This window comes from Aphelocoma coerulescens, chromosome 2 (genome assembly GCF_041296385.1).
Source record: "Aphelocoma coerulescens isolate FSJ_1873_10779 chromosome 2, UR_Acoe_1.0, whole genome shotgun sequence".
Classification (NCBI taxonomy): Eukaryota; Metazoa; Chordata; class Aves; order Passeriformes; family Corvidae; genus Aphelocoma; species Aphelocoma coerulescens.
Window position 1 is genome coordinate 117,076,830 of NC_091015.1, and position 20,250 is coordinate 117,097,079.

The 20,250-nt window shown below is 36.2% G+C and overlaps 1 protein-coding gene and 1 long non-coding RNA gene across 14 annotated transcripts in view; one reads left to right on the forward strand and one right to left on the reverse strand.

Moving 5' to 3' along the window:
* The window catches only part of DLGAP1 (DLG associated protein 1), a 254,699-nt gene that overhangs the window by 56,479 nt on the left and 177,970 nt on the right, over positions 1–20,250 (forward strand). Inside the window, exons 1-4 of one of the 13 annotated variants that reach the window (XM_069004525.1) lie at positions 11,616–11,664; positions 11,787–11,877; positions 12,417–12,472; positions 12,601–12,868. The exons of 1 other annotated variant lie outside the window; for it this stretch is intronic. The gene's annotated coding sequence lies outside the window, so the exon portion shown is untranslated. Of the gene's footprint in view, positions 1–11,615; positions 11,878–12,416; positions 12,478–12,600; positions 12,869–16,144; positions 16,925–18,680; positions 18,727–19,166; positions 19,231–20,250 lie in introns of those variants that run through there. 11 more of the 13 variants (XM_069004526.1, XM_069004521.1, XM_069004519.1 and 8 more) reach the window with 11 other exon arrangements.
* Positions 9,157–11,472, reverse strand: LOC138105883 (uncharacterized). Its single transcript, XR_011148765.1, has 3 exons — positions 11,193–11,472; positions 10,484–10,559; positions 9,157–9,302 (listed from the first exon to the last, which is right to left on the reverse strand). It is a non-coding gene; the product is annotated as an uncharacterized lncRNA (long non-coding RNA).

A 20,250-nucleotide genomic window follows, 5' to 3' on the forward strand; every position in this document is an offset into this window, starting at 1 on the left:
TATTCCAGTTTTACCCCTATGAGTTACTTATGTAGATAAACCCCAAACTGCCTCTATGTTATCTGTTTCAGTTGCTGAATAGAAGTCACGTCACTTTTCATTTTTGTCAGTAAAAGAAGATGAAATGTTAATATGGGAATTTTTAATATATTGCTAGCAGTGCTTGTGTGGAACTGAGTACATACATGTGCATCCTTTTATTAAAGCCTGCAGCATTTTTTCCTTGTCTTTTCAGTGATAACTAAAATGCCTTTCAGTTTTAGTTGGGAGTTTGGCATCTGATTATAATAAACTTACTAATATGTTGAAATAGTAATACTTATTGATACACCTATAAATATTTTGTATGTGAAAAAGGCAAAATAATACTTTCACTGGGTAATTCCTGCCATGCTTTTGTGACACTGAAATTAATGAATTAAATATAGTGTAAACCTTAAGATCATTGTACAGTGCATAAGACACATTAAAAGCAGCTGCCATCAAATAATCACTGAGCAACCCCTATTATGGGAATTCAACAGAAAAACCCCTCACACAAATATGGGCTTACAGTGTTAACGACATTCAGGGATGGTACCATCACCAAGAAATGTGTGCATGCAACAAAAATAGCCCAAATACAGACTTTGGGAGCTTTCTTTTGATTTGTACATTGCTGTAAACCCCTTTCAACAGACCATATGTTTTCCTAATGCCCCATTCATTTGGCCTCTCTTTACCTGTCATCCCTTGTCTGAACTTTATGTTTTTTCTTTGGCCTTTGTATTTCCTTTGTGCCTTCATTAGTCCATCTTCTTTCCTATGCACTGGGAAATAGAATATAAAGAACATAAGAGTAAGAGCTTTACTTCTTACCATGAAGTCACTCAGAGAGCATTAATGGGAAGAACAAGTCTTCCCCAAAATGGAAAGAAAACTTTTAGTGAAGTAACTACACTGTACTTATTTAATTTTCCTGTAGTGTACCATTATACAAAATTCCCACTTAAACACTTGCCATCTCCAAAGGTTTTGCTTAACTCAGAAAGTATCCTCTATTACTTTCTTCTTAGATTAAAGTATTAAGTAAATTAGAAGATTAGGTATATTAATGCTGTTATAGGAGACACAAATAAATAATGTGTTCTGGAGTGAAACTATGATTTTTGCTTTTTCCCCTTTGAAGAGCTCTCACTTTTGACAGAGCTCCAATTTTGGTTCTCTTTTGCCTTAAGTTAGCAGCAACTTAAACATTGTGTCTGCATATGTTCACTGAATGTAGGCTTGAAAGACCTGTATTTGGGCCTGAGCCACTGAGTAACTCATTTAATAGTATTGGCAGCATTGGAAAAGCCCTGCCTAAGCTGCTGCATGTGCAAAGGTATGTGGAGCACTGCATGGTATAGGTGGGTCTTGGTGTTTAGTTAAGCTGAGTAGCTGCATATTTTTTTCTTTGTAGTGAAAACTAGAACTTGATTGTCCTTCTGATGGCAGAGTAATAAACCAGAGAAGGGCACTAGGTAAGCCACTATGCCCAGTGGTTTATTCTACACTCTCACTGGGAAAATTTAATCTGGCTTTCAGCCAGAAGCTCAAGAGAACCAAGGTGAGGGTGTCACTGAATTCTGTGGAACAGGATTTTTGGGAGAGTGAAGGACCAAGAGAGACTAATGCTTAGGTTCAAATTAATTTTGAAAAAAAACTTAACGTCTGAAAGAATGAGAGAGAGTGCATTTAGATTAGCTCCCTGAAGTACTTTTATTTAAATATTTTTTGAAATCTACAGTAGTTTGTTCTGAGGACTTCATTATTAGAACCACTGCAATGTATTGGAAGCCCACCCAATTGCTGTAAATCTCTATTTAGGGGTGAAGAGATAAGGAAACTAATTTTGACTTGTTTGCAGAGAAATTTTCTTGCGCTGAATTGCCAATGACATTCAACTTATCAGCCCGTCAACCTCTGAAGCAAGGGAAAAGAGTATTAAAGCAGAATATATTGTCATTTTCAGATGTGATAGCATCAGCAACTTGGGCCAGGGTAGCTTTTCCATTTGTAAAGTACAGAGCATAAATGATTTCTATCCATTAATGTAGTTTAAGTTACACTTTAAAAGTGATTTTAAAATTATCTTCTGCCCAGGGCTTTTGATGGGCCCAGTGGTCTAATTTCTCCAAGCTTCCTTTCAACCATACAGCTTGAGATATGAATACTGTTTGCTGTGATTAAAAACATCAAAGCATTGATTGTCTGTCTCAAATTCCTTTGCCAAGCTAATTTGAATCCTTAACGATCCCACTGGACTCACAACTTAAATTGTTTCTTTAGCCTGCTTTTCTAATTTTCCTGCTTCTTGAAGTAATACTCCATTCTCTTCATTAATTTTTAACACTTTTCCAATTCAATCAATACATGATGTAAAATTTACCTGTCAGATTTGCTTTTGAAAAACTAAATTTAAAAAAAAAAAAAAAAGCCTGAAAGGGAATCAGAAATCTCAACAAGATTGTAGAATAATAAAAGCAGTAACTAATTTTCATTAGAGAAACAAATGGGTGGATGAGAGTCATTATTTCATTTGTAAAATGTCAATTAATTGAGAGACAAGCTTCGCAGAGGATAAACGTAGGAACATAGGAAGGGTCATGTAGGAACCTGGCACCTCAGCCCAGGGTAAAAGGCAGTCAATCAGTTTTCTCTGGAATGGACTAGCAGATAATACCAGAATATCTTCCTCTCTGTCCTTCAGGGCATTTCCATTCCAGGAAGGTCAGTGGGGTTACAGAGATTTCAATTCTGTACTGCTATCAAAAGTATGCACAATCTTATATTTTGTTTCATTTTTTTTCCTGTAACTCTTTGCTTGGGAGCAGAATGTGGAAAATGAAGGTGAAACCATCTGTGGTAACCTGCTAGTGTTTGATTTTTCTATCTTTATTATATACTGCAATGTTGAACCTGATTTAGATTTTGCCTCCAAAGGAAAGATTTTTGCCCTAACTTGCATTGGTTTTAAGGCAATTTAATTACCTTAATGAAGAACCTGTGTACAGATACCTACTTTTGCTCTCTTCTTTTTAGTTTAGTACTAGCACATTTTCTTTCTAATGACACAGAGGTAACTTTAAGATGGATAAGAGTCAGCTAATACATACAGTGATTGCAATTCCATCAGCTCACTCAGACCTAAGACAATAAAACTTTTCAAACTATGCAGGACAGGGCCTGACATTTGAAATACTGTGGATCTGGGTCTGAGCAATGGTGCAGGAAATCTCAGGTGCCCATAAATAGCAATTGAAACTCTACTGAAGAGGTGTTTCATAGAGGTAGCTGGTTTTTCAGCTTCTTTGACCAGATCCAGAGCGAGAACATAAAGACTAGCTTTGCCCACACCTGCCTTTTAGTTTAAAACCAATCCAAGAAAGAATTTGTGATCTATGAAATATTGCACATACATGTTGTATTCTGGAGCAGTGGGGATAAGACTATTAAAAATGCACAAGTAGTGTATATATCTCTGGGGAGCTGACCAAAAACAGAGAGGTGAGTGGAAACAAAATGCTTCTTTCTGCATCTAAGAGTGAAAGGAGAGAATACAAATGCAGTGAACCTTTAATAAGAAGGAAAGACAGACATCTGATGGTCAAAAAGGAAATTAACTGAATAAAGCAATCCCCAGAATACAAATCTCAAAACAAATGACAGGACTTATTTGCTGTCAGAATCTTAAGTGATGTGTCTGTTGTTTGCCACATTCCATAGATACTGCTTCTGCTACTTGCCACATACTGTGTAAGTATATAATACAAAGAGAGCATATTTGTGTGTTCATACACATTTTCTTCCCCTGACTGCATTTTGGATTAGAAATGAAGTCTCAAAAAACCACAATTATAGGAGAACAGTTCTGCTAATCCAAAATGGAAAACTGAGGCTTTGATTTTTCATTCTTGAATATATCCACTTTCAGATTAATGAAGCTGTAATAATTATAATATATAATTAAAGATTGCTTTCTTTCTTCTTGCCCCCAAAGATGCAAATAATGGATTTGTATGGAAAATATGAGCATCCATATGGTATGATTTGAAATAATGTTTTCAATGGAGTCAGTAACCTGTTACAGTCCAAGTCTAGCCATATGTAATTCCCCTTCACCAACTGAATTTGTCTTCTCAGAAGAACATTTGGTAACTAAATAAGCCTTTCCATCTGCCTTGAGCTCAAGGGCCTTCACAGTTTTAAGGACAGCAAATAGATGCAAGAGATGTGCCTATGGAAAAAGAAGCAAAGCAGGGCTGGAGTTTCGGTATTCACAAAATTGCTGTAAATAATGTGAAAGTGCCACGTAAACTGAGGGAACAACAACAACAAAAAAATTGCAGCCTTCAACTAAAAGGCAGATAATTTAAGTACCTAATGCCTGTGGGAATGGTACCTTCAAATGGTACCTTCAAATGGTACCTTCTTTTTCCAGAAGACAGGGTCTAACAGCCATCTGTGCAACAAGGAGCTGCATATACAGATTATCCTATATGGCCCTATGTTCTTCTAAAGGGAGTTCATACCTTTCAGTGCATATCTTAAAGGATTCCCAAGACTCATAAGATAGTTTAATACCTAATGTTATTTAATCTTTTGGCTAATGTGTGTACTCAGTATAAGGCCAAGGAATCATATATGTAGTTATGTACTGTCTTCCATCTACATCATAGCTGACTTGAAAATAGCCTTGAACTGTCCCAGAAATGTTCTTGTTGTGTTTTATTGTTGTGTGGGTTTTGTTTTTTTTTAAAGGACACAGATGATACATAGATTGTATGGGAGGGAGCATGAAGTCAATGGGGAATGTTTAATCCTAAAAAGAATAGAATAGAATAGAATAGAATAGAATAGAATAGAATAGAATAGAATAGAATAGAATAGAATAGAATAGAATAGAATAGGAGTGCAATATTTGTACAACCTAAGAAGTGACATGATGCTCTTATTTATTTATTCATAAACTTTCAACAATTATTTAAGAGTACTTGCCATACAGCATACATGAGTTAAGCTTCCTGAAGTTCCTAAGACTTGATTTCTTGGTCCAATACCCTGATTTCATACCAAAATAAGACCTTTAAAAAACATGAAGCTGCTCAACTTCAGGCTCATCTGTTTCTTTAATTTTACATCAAGTAGCTAAAAATGGTTTTGTTTCCTTCTTTCTGTCACTTATATGTGTATATACAGATACAGAACTTTGTATCTCTAAAGGCCATTATATCTTTCAAATAAAGGCTTTTAAATTCTTCCTCAAGCCAATTTGGTCTATTGTAATGGTTTTACCATTTAGCCCTTCATTGAATAGCCTGCTAATATGTAGGAGACTTTCCCCAATATTGTTCAAGATTTACCAACTCTTTGTTCTTTCTGTCTTTACAAATCACATTTCTGCTTCAGTAACACAGAGATGCTCCATCAGCATTTTCAGGTTTTTCTTTCCATTTTCTGTCTGGTCATTTTTTCATTTTCTGGTATCTGCTTGTAGAGCAATTCTTGGTAGAAAAATAAGCTATTTACAGGTATATTTTGTACTACAAGATGCAGAGAAACCTCGAATGTATTGGCAAAACTTAGAAAACATTTTATGGGTTAATTTGATATTTCTTACAAAGTGTGATACATACCAAGAAGATTTTGAATGACTTGAGTGTAGAAGAATAGTAGTCTTTGTAGAAGAACAGTATGTCTTTCTCTTTCTGAAAATACTCTAAAGAAAAATAGGCATAATTTGGTTGTTTAGCAGGAATATCAGTGGCTCTTCTGTACTAAAAGCTCTTTGTGCTTTCTGCCTGTGGTTGTCAGGTATTGGGCTGTGTTGTATTATAGTTGTCATTTACTGTGTTGGTTATGAGCAAAACTGATTTTATTGATAATAATGTTAAATGTTTGCTAGCCAAATACTGAGTATGAAGAACTTAATTGTATCATTTGTGAGGGACTGTCTGTATGAAAATCATATTACACAGGAGTATGTATCATCTGCATTAGCAAGACAGATGGACAACTATACTGAAAATGGTCTTCACTGTCCTCCTTTGAAAGTTGTTTCATCATTTATGCATCCCTTTTGCTCTCATAGTAAAGGTAAAACAAACTTCATCCCATTCTGAAAGCTCTCTTATTTCATGATACATAAAACTCTCATTTAGAACTACTTACCTATAAATTAATGTATTTCCAAATCGAAGTGTTCACTGTACTGTCTTTTTTTTCTTTTTACTTTTTCTTTTCCTTTTTTTCTTCTTCCCTTACCAGTTTCAAGTAATTACTGGTGATATTTATGCTGGTGAAATCCATCACTTGGTGTTACTTTCCCACACATGGGAATTATTCATCCATCCATCAAAAGGTTTGTGTGGGTGATAATGATGTGCACAATAACATTAAGCTGCAGTAACTCTTTCCGTAGACTCTGACAAGTTCCTGGCTTACAAGTATTCATCAGAGGCACTGAGTATTGTTTTCCAAAACTGCACAGAACATTTTCTAAGCAGGGGGTCTTTACAAGGAGACTCCACTTGGGTAGATGGAGCTACTACACAAATTAGAAGCCATGCTGTTTCTCAGCTTTCTCCTGCCACTCTTCCTGCCTGCTGTGATAGTCTGCGTTCGGTGCTACTTACACACAGCATTACAAATGCATCCCAGCCAGAGCCAAAGGAACAGAATGCGTGCAGAATCCATACTTCACAGAACTCTGTCAGGGTATGGGCTCTTCCAGTTGTGGCAATAATGAAACCCATATTCCTTGTGTTTAGTTTTGGGCACTTTATTGTCAAAATGACATCAAACATCAAAACAATAGATGAAGTTTTTTTCTTGCGCTTCAAGAGATTTTATGGGTGAAAAATCCTGGTAGGCAAACCTCCCAGTCTTTAAAAGTTTCTTTTGAGGCACTTCTGTTTCAAAGTTAATCTCATTTGTATTGGTGAGGACTGATGCTGTCTATGGAAGTATCAGCATAAGCAAGAATGTATTGCAGAACTTAAATGAGGTAAAGAGCAAGTGGTAAGATGTGTTGCTTGGACTGTGAAGGGGATGACAACTAACAAAATGCAAGATGAATATCAAGGAATGGCTCCTGATTTGGGGTTTGGGGTATTTTTCTTTTGCATTTTTGCCTCTTATTTTTAAGACTGGGGGAGTCTGGAACATGCCATTCATGTTACAAAACTGTGGCATGTAGCTAATTAATTTTAAGGAAATTAATCTAGGCTATTTCGGTAACAATGCTAGGACTTTGCTTGAATGTCTAAACATGCTAGTCACTCAGACAAAAGCTTACAGCAAATAATTGCTTTTATTTTTACTTAAAGCTGCATCTCTCCATCATACAGAGATTGCTACCATAGAGCCTTCTCATTAGGAAACACTGTTTGAAATGACTACTCTCATATACAAGGGAGAGGCTTTAGGCATCCTTTGGAAAAAGTGAAGGGAGCATAAAGGATTTAAATATTACATGCTGCCTAAATTGTCTATTTCGACTGGTAGAGAAATTGCCAAGGCGTTATTATGACTAAATGCAATTCATCTAAGTTTGTATTCCAGGGAAGAGCGAATCCTGAAAAACATCCGCAGTGATCAAAGCTGACAGCATGATAATTTTAATTCCGAAAACTGAGGCAGCCAGAGCAAGCACTGCAGGTGAACAAAAATGCTGCAACTTCTTCAAGAAATGTTAAGTTTTAACTAGAGCAATTATTTGGTATGCCATTTAATGCATGAAGGAGAATTACTTTCCTTTGTGTAACATGTCAGTTGAGAAAGATTAAGTTTAAGATTACCCTTGGCAGAATTAATTAGTAAGATAAAAAGGCATTTAAGGCAAAACCTTTTCTTGAATCACTATTTTGAGGACAGTGAGCAAAATCCATAGGAGTGATTACACCATAAATTATAGGACTGACACATAGTTACAAAATCTTAATGCAGACAAATATGTTTGATTTGATTTTGGGGGTGGTTGTTCTGTTTCAGTAGGTGAATCAGAGAAATACCAAAGAACCTGTCACTAACAGGCTTCAAGAGCAAACTATAAGACCAAGAAATGCAATGTCCAGCAGCAGAGTGTGCAGACTTCATGATTCAGTGGAAAGAGGGATGATGTAGTTAGGTGGTTTTCCATCTCTAAAAGCCCTGTCTGAGCACAGGTGCTGCTAAACCAATGTCAGCCAGGGTTGGAAAGGCAGTTCAGTGAGGCTGTGTGGGCCCAGCCCAGCCAATGTTTCAGCTTTTAAATTGTGCTTCACATTTTTGAGGTGTTTCACCAGCTCTTGACTCTGATTCTCATAAAATCCCTTGGGTGTTTGTGTCTCATGGACACAGAACACTGAAACAGAGGGAAAAATTTAGATTCTAGTTTTTCATAATATCCATCTCCAGTTTCCTTAGATACCAAGCTCAGTCACAGATTAAGTACCAAAATCAACATGTGAAAATAGATACTTCTGGAAATACCTGATCATGTGCCTCCCCTGAAGAAAAGATACCTAAGAAATGTGGATCCATGGATTTCCCTCTCAAGTCATTGCAGATTGACAGTTAGTACCTGCTTTGTGCTCATTTGGCCCCCTTTGCCCTTTTCCTGGTATTTTTTCTCATTTCACTGAAGTGTTAATCTTCAGCACTGACCTGGAGAGGAATTCAGAGAATTTCCATGTTGCAATAGCAAGGGATTTCTTGTAAAGATGTCCCTTCTTCTAACAATTTCTTCAAAGCTACTTGTTGTCATCTTGTTTAAGTGTCTGCTAATGAGAACTGACAGTCTGGTCCTCTTAATCATTTAATGTCACATCAAATATCTGTAATTAAGGGAGAAGAAACCCTTGCAAATGACGCATGTTTGAGGCTTTTTTTACCTCGTGTAAGCTAAAACCTAATATTTTACAGTATATGCTGTGTTTTCTGGTAGAATGTTCTCTTCCTTATTTTAGGGCTGAGTACAATAACTATGTACATTTATGGTGCAATTAAATCTCTTTCTCATTTCATTTTTTTAACATGTCTCTTATTTCCCCCCTCTTTTCCCATATTTAATTACATGATGTATTTCTGTATACTGACTATGGATTTTTCACTTTCATTTCTCAAAATGTACGAAAAAATCCATGCAACTTTAAAGAACGCTCATGAATTTTAATGAAATAACTGCCAATATTTTGAATGTCTGAGGTGATATTTGAGTTAATATTGCGAAATATGACGTTAAGTGTCTGAAAACATTTTTTGGTCTCTCCTTCCCTCCACAAAAAAATCAGATGCACTATCTGCAAAAAAAAAAGAAAGAGAAAAAAACAGTCTCAGTATGTGTTTTTTAAAACATCTCAACCATTTATCAGCTTATTTAAAATACTCAGATGCCTCAATCAGTCAGGCCTCTATTGTACAAACTACTGTAAAAATACAGAGACTACAAATGCCTCTATTGTAAAGATCATACAATTTAGAAAATCAGAGTATTAATCAGCCGAGAGACTGATTCTTTACATTATAAAACATTACAGGATTTTACATAAATTAACAGTGTGCTGTATTCAAAACCAAGTGGTGATAGGGAATTCATGAGTGTAACTTGCTCCCAATGTTATTTTACTTGATAAAGTTTTCTTTTTCCTCTAGAAATCAGTATCATTTTTCTTTCAGAGACTTCATGTGGTTTTTCATTATGCATCTATCATTTCCACAAACCACTCTGAGACTTTGGGTTTTTTTTCATAAAATATCAAATCTTACTTGGTCTTCTTCATTGACCTTTTGTTCTAATTTATATTCTTTACCATAGTAAAGTTCATGAGAAAATTGTTTTTTTGACTCTGTGATAGATAAACTTTGCTTCATATCTTTTCAAAATGGTAATGACTCCAAGGAGTTTTAGTGTTAAAAGAAAATAGCATGATGGAAGAGAAGCAGCAAAAAAAAGTTTCTTCTCTTTTGGAGATTTATTCCAAATTGGACTATCTTAGAAGGACTTTTAGTTTCTCAGATGTTGTATGACCTTAGGATACTGGCACCTAGTGAAGTGTTTGGAGGTGAGAAGAAAATAACCTTGTCTGTCTAGAATTTAAAAATTACCAAATTTGAGCTGAATGGCAGCTTCCTCTCATTCCTCTCTTCAAAAAAAAAAAAAAAAGTTATGTGGTGAGAAAAATAATTCTAACAAAAAATCTATCCAAACAAAGTGTGAGGGTCCTCACCAAACATAAATCATCTTACTACATGAATATTTTTGTTTAGAGATAATTTTGCTAGTGATTTTTTTAAATACTAAAGCTAGAATTTGAGTACAAATTTTTCTGAGAAAATGCATTTTTACATCATTTTCAGCTCACACTTTTTGCTGTTACTAATAACAATCCACAAATTTGAATTTCCATTGGAAATAAATAACTCATGCACAGCAGTAGGAACTTCCAGGCTGAATAGACTATCTGTGAAATTTTAGTTTTACCTTAGTCTCAGTTGTGTATGGTATCCTGCCAATCCTGCAGAGAACACTTGAGATTTAAATGAGTCATGTGGTTGATCTACAAGGCAAAGCCAAGTATGTCTTCAGAAGCATGTTATTTCCTATTGTTCTGGTATGGTATCTGCACATTTATCAAATGCAAGAGCAAGCTCTTTTTGCTGTTCATAGACTTGGAAATATCTCCTCTAAGCTCCAAAAATAGTAACAGGGGATCTATTTAGCACAGAAGAAAGTGGGAGTGTAATTAAGAGTATATGATAGCATTAAAGGAGGAAAAATCTAGACTGAGTATTAGGAAGATCTTTCTAATGTCATATTCGGTAGACAGGCAGCAATCTAGGATAAAGAGCCTGAAATGCCTTCATCTTTTCCTTTTTTTTTTTTTCTGTCTGAGAAAAGATGAGATACATGGTAAGGAGAAACCTGAATCAGAACAGAAGTGTTCAGTGTAGGATACAGCCAACTGAATGTTTAAAAAAGTTAGCTGCCTTGTCTGAGAATATCACTAGACTTGCTTTGTGATCAAGGAATGGTCATAGTTTGGAAAGCAATTCCATGTCTCTCATCTGTCTTAGAAAGGAATAAACACTCCCTGGAGGAGCTGCGCCCTCTCAGTAGGCTCTTACAGACCTGTGATCTTTTGTTTTCTTGCATTTGCAAAGCAGAAAAATTAAAGAAATACTTGCATTACCTGCAAAAGTAAATATGCAACAACGTTGCTGAAAAATGGTCGGTTAGCACTTGCATGATTTCCCAGTGTCAGCTTCTTAGATCCGTTTTGTGATTGGGCTGCGATGGTTTTTTGAGATGTTTGATTAAGGAACTCTCCTGAGCAGTCACACTGTATAAACTACTGAGCTTTTTGTTAAGCATCTCCTGCTGCTTGTTTTACAGCCCAGAATCAATTTTTGTTTGCCTGAGAGCAGCCTGAGGCTGTTAACTGTGATGGTTTCAGGATATGCTTCATATGTGGTTTGCCCATCCATGCAATGTTAATGGCAACTCGTTGAAGAGAAGTAGAGCAAACAGCTGAGGATGGTAATTGTTTAATTCACCTGCATTAGTGAGACAATACATAAAGGCTTTTAAGTTAATTACATCCTTTTCCATCATCTAGTACAGTAAAATACCCACGCTGAAGAGACACAAAGCTGAAGACTGAGGTGATTTTGTGAACCTTGCTTTTGGTTTTGTACAGGCAGATGGAAAATCTTTGGCACTGATCTGTCTCTGAGCACACAGTGCCTGTGCTGGTCCTGCTATGAACACTTTAATCATCTTGTAGGCTTTTAATTTCAGTTTGAGGCTGTCTTACTCCAGACAAGTAACACAATAAGTTTGATGTTGGAGAGTGACAAAAGGAGAGAATGAGAAAGGCAAGTTACGCTTGATTTTCCTGCCCCTAATCTGGGAATACAGATTAATTTCATTTCACTGCTGCAGAACCTGTGTTTTCAAACATCTTGACTGATTTTTCATTTGCTTCAGGCTGTATGTCTTCCTGACACAGAAGTAATGCACAAAAGTCCAAAGTGACTTTGAGTCAGTTTGAGTACTCTAAACAAGGAGGGAAAACCTAACTGTCCCTAAACCCTGTGGAGAGAAGCATTTCAGACCAAGTTCTGCATTTTTAGGATATTTAAGATGAAAGAGACATACTGTTACATTGTAGAAATAATGAAGCTATCCATCTCAAATCAATTTTCTACTTTTTGTCTTGTTATTTATTTTTCTGTAAAAGAAACAGTTGATTTAAATTAATTGACTGTGTATGCTGAGAACTTTTGATTACAGTTTGCAATTTTCTGTTGCTACTGTTGCAGTTTTGGATGCTTGCATTATTTTTTAAAATGTCCTGCAGTTTTTTAGCTTTAGCATGTCTCTTTGGACATTGATATGTTTCTTCTGTGCACAGACAACAAAGTTTAGGCTAAAAATGCATTTGACTGTGCCTGGACTCCTGACACACAGGTGAGGTGGGTTTCATAAACATGAATATTTATAATCCCCTTTGCAAATATCCAAAGTGTACGGTCCTTTTCCCTTTCCTGAAAATTTTCTTGCTTCCTTATACTGTTTTGTTACTGTTCTCTTCACAGCTGGGTCTAACCCCATCACGAGAAGACAGACCTCAAATAGTTAATTTTACATACTCAAATCTTGCCCCAGCTGTACCTGTGGCTCTTACATCCCTAAAAGAATTTGCCTATTTGGCAGGTGGTGTTGTCATTAGAGCAAGAAGGAGATTGCTGGTTGGGTGAAAGCTTGATTCAGAAAGATAAAATTTATGAGAATTAGATCATTTTATGTTGCAGAGGGCCTTATTGAGGGCTCTTGGTAAGAAGAGGCAACGCGTGTGCTTAAAAAGTAAGTGTTCATTCTCCATGTGCAATGTGAATAATTTTTGCAAAAAATATGTGACTTCTGTTTGAATCATGAGTATTGGCAAGAATGGGGGACATACTAGGTGAATGATGCAGTTTATTTTCCCAATGAACAGATGGCATCTGCATCTTTTAATAACAAATTTTGCCCTCTGCCTCCTTTGTAAAACAGTTGGGGTTTCATGCAAAGCTTTTCAATTTCTGACTATTCATTGTTTTGAGATAAAATCTTTTTATCTACTGAGGTATACTCACTCTTTTGCAAATTCGGAGGAAAGCAGAATGAAAGGAGCATGTTGCAAAGCACCTTCCTTAAAGCAGCAGCACAGGTTACAGCAGCAGTTGTTTGTCCACTTGTCATTCCTTTTCATAGGTTCAAGCCTCAAGAAGTCACTTACATCTCAGAAAAGTACAGAATAGCAACTACAAACCTAAAATTCAAAAGGTCATAGACTACATTTGAAATAGAAATCAGCAGGATCTGTGGACATGGATTTCCAGCCTGTGTGTGTGGGGAGTGGATTTTTTATTTTAGTTTTACCAGGTTTACTGGGCAGATTTCACAGGACTGTGGACTGGATGAGCGGATGGATCACTGTAAAATTGTTAAAACATTAAGAAGTTAGGTATACTTAATTGTTTGTCACTTTTAGCCCCCAACTGTGATGCACTGATGAGAAAATGAAAAAAAACCCAGTAACATAAGAGCATTTGGAGAAAGTGGTCAGGTTCTGATACACAGAGTACCTCTAGATCCTGGGACTTTTTTCATTATCATTATGAATGTAGGATTTTAAAGGATTTGGAGGGTTATTGAGTAAATTCTTTTCCTACTACAGATAATCATATCTCTCACAGTTCTATTTTAAATGTACACCAGTTCAGAAATTATTTTGATCTTTTAAGCAAAGTATAGAATACTGGAGTTCTGAAACTGTTCATTAAGTACTCATAGCTTCTATCTTTAATGAATATTTGTGAAATAAAATAGAAATATGGCCAATATTGTAAAGCTATTTAATTTTTAAAGCCTCTCACAGTGGCTATCCTGTCAGTCAGTGATTCCTTTTATGGTTACCTTTCACTGGAGGTCACTGTTGTAATGATATTGCAGACCTGGCTAATTGTTTAAGCTTTCCTCTCAGTTTTAATGAACAGAGAACAAGAAGGATTATGTGCATTGTTCTTCCTAGTGAAAATCAGAATGTGTCCTACAACATGGTAGCCGTGTCTCTAAGGTATGTCAGTTTTTTGTGAAAAACAGAGTTTCTCAGGAAGAAATAATTACCTGAGTATTTTACCTTGGTTGGTTGGCTGGTTTGTTTGTTTGTCGTGTTGGTTGTTGGAGTTTGGTTTTTTGGGTTTTTTGCCTCAGGTTTCATCTGAATTGAGAATTTAATAAAAAACTTCAGTAAGAATTTTAAATACTGGTTTCCTGGATCCTTTGGCTTTGACTTTCTTAGCTCCTATGTCAACTGACTTTTCTTGATTGCTGAAAGATTCAAATAGATGATGAAAAACTCTTTAAATTCTGTCCCAATATAACTTTGTAAAAGCATGCCTGAAGCTTAGTGGCCTTCAAAGGTTGACCTGTGTACTATTAGTTATGGTCAGATGGCTCACGTGCTTTGTTCTCAATATGCACATGGTCTTTCAGTCACTTGAGTTTAATTTGAGAACTGTGGATTTGTGTTGGATTTTTACTGTATTTAAGATTAAAAGAATTTCTGTTTAAGAAGGCAGGATATGAGGCTCAAAGGGAAGTCCTGGTTCATACAGTTATTTTCTATTGCCAACAATTATGCTAATAGAAAAAAAAAATCAAGATTTGATGGTGAGTGAGAATGGTCAAGACAAAAAGGTGTTTTGCTTCGCTTTGCTTTGGCTTCTTCCAGGATGACATGCCTGCTCCATCTTTTGTCTAGATTTGATTATCTTTCTATATCACTGTGGAACAGAAGAGTTTTCCATGAACATGAACAGCCATCCTTACTATTGCCTATCAATCTGGCTCTTCAGATGTTAGCACTGTTCAGCAGTTCCATGAGAAAAAGCAAAGCTAGCATTATTAAGTTGGCAGAAAACATTGGTGGTCTAAGAGCTGTATCATTTCTTATATTAACCAAGGCTCTGTAATGTTTGCCTCGTTTTCTATATTCAGAGCCACAATCTACTGCAAATGATCATTTTGTCTCTCGGTCTGTAGATACAGAATAAGGAAATGACCTCTGTTTGCTGACATGGAAGTAACAAATTTCTGCCATTTCATCATTTTAGTAAAGTTCCTGCACTTCATTCTTTTGCCTGTTGCAGCGTGTTCATTTAACTGCATGATTTAAAATGGAGAGCATTTGGCTAATTAGCAGGCAGCTGTTCACTTAAGTAAATGAGTCATAGAGTGATATTTATGGTGCATAACTATTTTTCAAGCCTGGAGAAACTTGGGGAAAAAAAAGACACAAAAGCAGATGTTTATGCTTCTACATCCATGAAAAATGCAGTGAAAACCAACTGCTGTTTTCATTTAATGGCATTTTTCTCAAAACTCAGTGATAAACTGGCAACCCCAGCTTTTAACTAATATCTTTCAAAATTAATAATACTGTAAAGCAAAAATCCAAAATATTTAATTTCCAGTACTCATGTGAACTAAATATGTAAAATGAATGATCAGACATCACATGAAGAGGCCTCAAAGTTTATGATATATATAGGCTTAATTAACACTTAGATTACAGGAGCTTGCAATTTTACTGAAGCCATTATTGCTTTCCAAAACAGTTATGTATAACAGAGTTCAACTACAAATTGGAAAATATCAATCCCCATAAACATTATACAGATTCCATTTTAAAACAGTGTTACTCCAACAAAATTCCTACAGTGTTCCCTTTGCTCTGCTTTGGGATTTTATAACTTCACAGACTTTAGCATTTGGAATTAGGACATTCTGACATTTCCCATTAAGACTCCCTTGTGTTCACGCTTCTACCCATGAGCTGGTTTTCTCAGAGCTGAAGATATCACCTTGGTGCTTTGGAAATGGGTTGGGGGTTTCTCCCCTCTTTCCTCTGCTGTATTTTGCCTGGCATCTGTCCAGCGTGTCTCTGCTCCTGTTGAGCACTCTTCTACATCTCCTCTCATCTTTCCTCTGCCTGCTTTAATTCATGCTCTTCTGGGTGCTCAGGTCGCTCAACTGTAGCTCAGGTACAGTTTAAAATCTGGTTTGAGCAAAGAAAAAAACTATGAAATAGAAAATTTTCTGTGTTCTCCCCCACTCTTTTACTCTTTTAAAGACTGGATAGTGCCAGCTGCTAATTTAAAATTTCTGAGATTGTACCAAGTTCTGAGTATGAAGTTCTGAGTCATTGCTGGGTGAATTAGGCAGGTGGACAGTTTTCTCTCTTCCTTTGTTGTACTCCTGCACCCTGCTTTCAAATTCTCCTGAGACTGTTTTATAAAAGCTGCTGGTTAAAATACTCAGGTTTTAATTATTTTTAAAGGACTTGATCTTCTTTCTCATATAAATGAGAGGAAACTTTAAAAATGGCATATGTACCTTTTATCACAAAATCTATTTTAGAGTTGGGTTTTTTGCTTGTTTTTGCTAGGACAAGGAGAGAAGAGGTTCCTTTATGTAAGCAGTATGCAACTTAAAATGTTAGAAATATTCTTATAGAATGAGAATAGAAACATTGTAGGATATGCACATATTAAATAATTATTACATCTTTAAAGAGGAACCTGAGGTGTATCAGTGTTTTGTGACTATGGATTAATGGACTCAGCAGGATTCATCTGTAGTTTGTTTTGTTCAACAAAACCATTTCAAGCTAGACTTGATAGTCAGTAGCAAACATCAAGGAATTGTAACCAGACTGTCCAGCCCTCTGTAAATTGAAACTGCTTTACCATGCTTTGTCATTGTATTCTCTGTGTCTAGTCTGGAAAAATATGTTTCAGGTCTGTTTGGAAATGAGGTGTACCAGAATGGAATGGAAAAGAATGTGAAACCTAGATTTATGCAACAGAATTGGAGGTGTGTTACTCTTTTATCACCTGATTTGTTGCCTATTTTATAAATTCACAATCATAACCCACAGTTACATTTAATTACCTTGGCATATAAAATTGCTGTCCTGATTTTCTAAATAAAAAGGAAAAAGACAGCAAAAGATTGGAGAAGCACATGCTATTGTCAAGATAAAACCTTGAGCTAAACTACGAGCCTTCCGAAGCAGAATGACCTCCCCAAATTGAGAGTATTTTCACTTTTCATCTCTCAACAGCTTTGGAACAATTCACTAAGTGAGACTTTATAGCTGTTGTAATTGTTAATCTATGTTATATTTGAAATAAAAAATGTGTTCTATATACAGCAAGATATCAGCAACCTTAAAAAGATTTTAAAAATTATCAGTTTAGCACCATAGAAACCTCTCGTAAAATGCAAGATTGACCTTGTGTAGTACATAGTGGCTTTTTCATTCCCCTGAATGTTACTTGACTTGGAAGATCGACACAAATCAGGCAACAGTTGAACTGAAAAATACTAAATAAATTTTATTAGAAATATAGTTAGGTGAGTTAACCTTAGCAGATAGCAGAATTATCTGCTGAGTGCCTTGTCTACAGCACTGTCCAGAATGTGTCGCTGTTGGGGCGGTCACGACACACACGGACAGTGCCTCTGACAAAGGGCAAAAAGCTGCTTATTAAACAAAGCAGCCTCTTTTATACACCTTTTGTATGTTATTATTATACCCATTGTGTATGAATTCGTTACAGATTCACTGGCTGCTAAACTAATACAATAAACTCATTGGCTATTATTAACTTCAATATATACCATTGGCTACCTATGGCAAAAGCATTCAAGCATTCAGAAAAATAACAGGTGCAGATATGTTGCTGTTTTTCTCCTTCTGTTGTTTAACTTCCATGCTTCTGTTGATACTACATTCTCATGGGTAAAAACTAATAACTGCTTATCTTCTCATGGACTTTTCTCACAGTCCTTCTCTAGGCGAAGTAACAGGTCTGAGCCATAATTTTACAGAGGCAACAAGGCCTTCATTTTATAAGTTTTTACTTAAATGCCATAAGAATGAGAGGCTCTCTACATACCACTTTCTACAGCTACCTGAAAGGAGGTTGTAGCCAGGAGGGAATCAGCCTCTTCTCCCAGGCAACAAGTGACAGGATTAGAGAACATAGTTTCAAGTGGCACCAAGGGAAGTTCAGACTGGACATCAGAAAGAATTTTTTTACCTGAAGGCTGGTTAAGCATTGGAACTGGGTGCCCAGGAAGGTGGTGGAGTCACCACCCCTGGAGGTGTTCAAGAAACGACTGGATGTGGCACTTAGTGCTGCAGTTTAGTTGCCATGGTGGTGTTCGGTCAAAGGTTGGGCTCTATGATCTTGGATGTCCTTTTCAACCTTAATGATTCTGTGATTCTGTGATTCACCAGTTATTTCTTCTGACTTCATGACTATATTTTTTAATAGAAAAGCATTAAGTCACTAAAATTTAATATGAAATACCACATCTCCATTGGAACACAAAGGTATAATCTTTGCTTAACAATTTCTAGTAAATCTTGCATGTTCATTTTTTTTTTTTAGAGGGACAAATTCTAAGGCTTCCAGAAAAGAAGCAATATTTCTTCCATCTTATTTGAAATTTACTGCCTTTATGCAGTCCAGGCATGCATTCAGTGAGCTGGCAGCAATGTAGAGTACTTGGGAACAGCTTCCTCAGATAAGCTTGCATTATTAATGAAACTAGATTGAGTTTGGGAAGGAGTGCACTTTCAGCTGTTGACACCTGTTGCTTCATTAGTATGTATCTAAACAAATCAAGATAAGAGTTTGTTTAGCACCAAAAAAAGGATTTATAAAAGAGAAAAACTAATCTGGTGTTTGGCTTTTTGTGGCAAATATAATGATCAACTCTGCAGCACACTTCATTGCAGCAATTTTTTTTTAGTAGAAAACATATTACTTCCCATCCAAGAAAAATAAAAAGCTCCATTAAGTACATTTGACGTGGTGGATTTAAGCTCACAAATCCTTTAAAATAAAACACTACCATTTGTCAAAGTGGATTTGAATTCAAGTAGACCATGTGCAAAACATGTCATACAAGAGTAGAAAACTGCAAATATAGTTAAATTGGAATAGGAAAAAAATAATGAGAATTAAATAGTTAATATACTGAAGAGACAAAATTAAAGCATCTACTCAACAAGTACACTGACTCTGATGTTTTATGCATACAGAGATTATGAGAATGAGATGGAGAAGAAGAGAGTCCTGGTATTCAGTGTTGGAATGTTATCTGAGGTAAATAAATAGCACCTAGAATCTGAAGAGGATCCAAGGTAAAAAGGGGACAACCTCCAGACTGAGAATGCAGAGACCATGGGAGAAGCCTATGAGCTTGTTCACGTCTTTCTCAGGCTTCAGTGCTTCTTATAAAGCCTTAAAAAAAAGCTGAATACTAGATCTATTTTTTAAATCTGCAGCTTCATAATTCACACTCTTTGTAGACATGTTCTGTGAATTTACCAATTTCCAGTGAAGTTGCTTAATTGAGAAGCAGTACACTGACAACTGAGTGCCTCCCTGTCAGATGAAGCATAATATTCTAGCTTTCAAAGAGCAGTCTTCCATCACTAGATTAGACCAGTAGCTCTTCTAGGTGCAATGACACTGAGGGCTTTATTTATTTATTTATAGGCTAAGATTAATTAAATATTAATCACTTGAGCAGCCATTTAGGAAACACTAGGTTTGCTAAATACAGCATTGCTGTATAAGACAGGCAGAAGGCCTAAACTTTTATGGATCTGCCATCCAAAGTAATAAAGGATCAACAGCAATACACAAACCACAGGGTTTTTCAGTGCACAGATATCCTTGGCCTTGATTGCCAATATAATGAATTAAAAGACTTTCTTAATATATATGCATTCAATCTAGACCATGCCACTTCAAAATAGTGAGATGGCTGCTGGCAGGCAGAGCTCCAAAACCTAAAGGCAGTCCGTGAAGGGACATTTGAAGTTTCTGCTCATAGGTGGCAGGATTTCTCATAGGAAAAGAGATCTTTCTAAAAATCAACTTGAACTAATTACCAACAGGAATTGGTCCTGTTACATACACCATTTGGTGTTACACTGAGCTAGAGAACAAAAGCACAGGTTTAAGAGTTTGGCAACAGGGAGGCTTTGCTCTTGTGGTTATTTGCAATGGAAAGCAGGTGCAGTTCCACTTGGCTGAGAAAGGCTCTGGAGAGCCACCAGATAAACACTGCAGAGAGAAGTCTGTATTGCCAGAAACCAGGAGGGCTTGGGCTGCTAC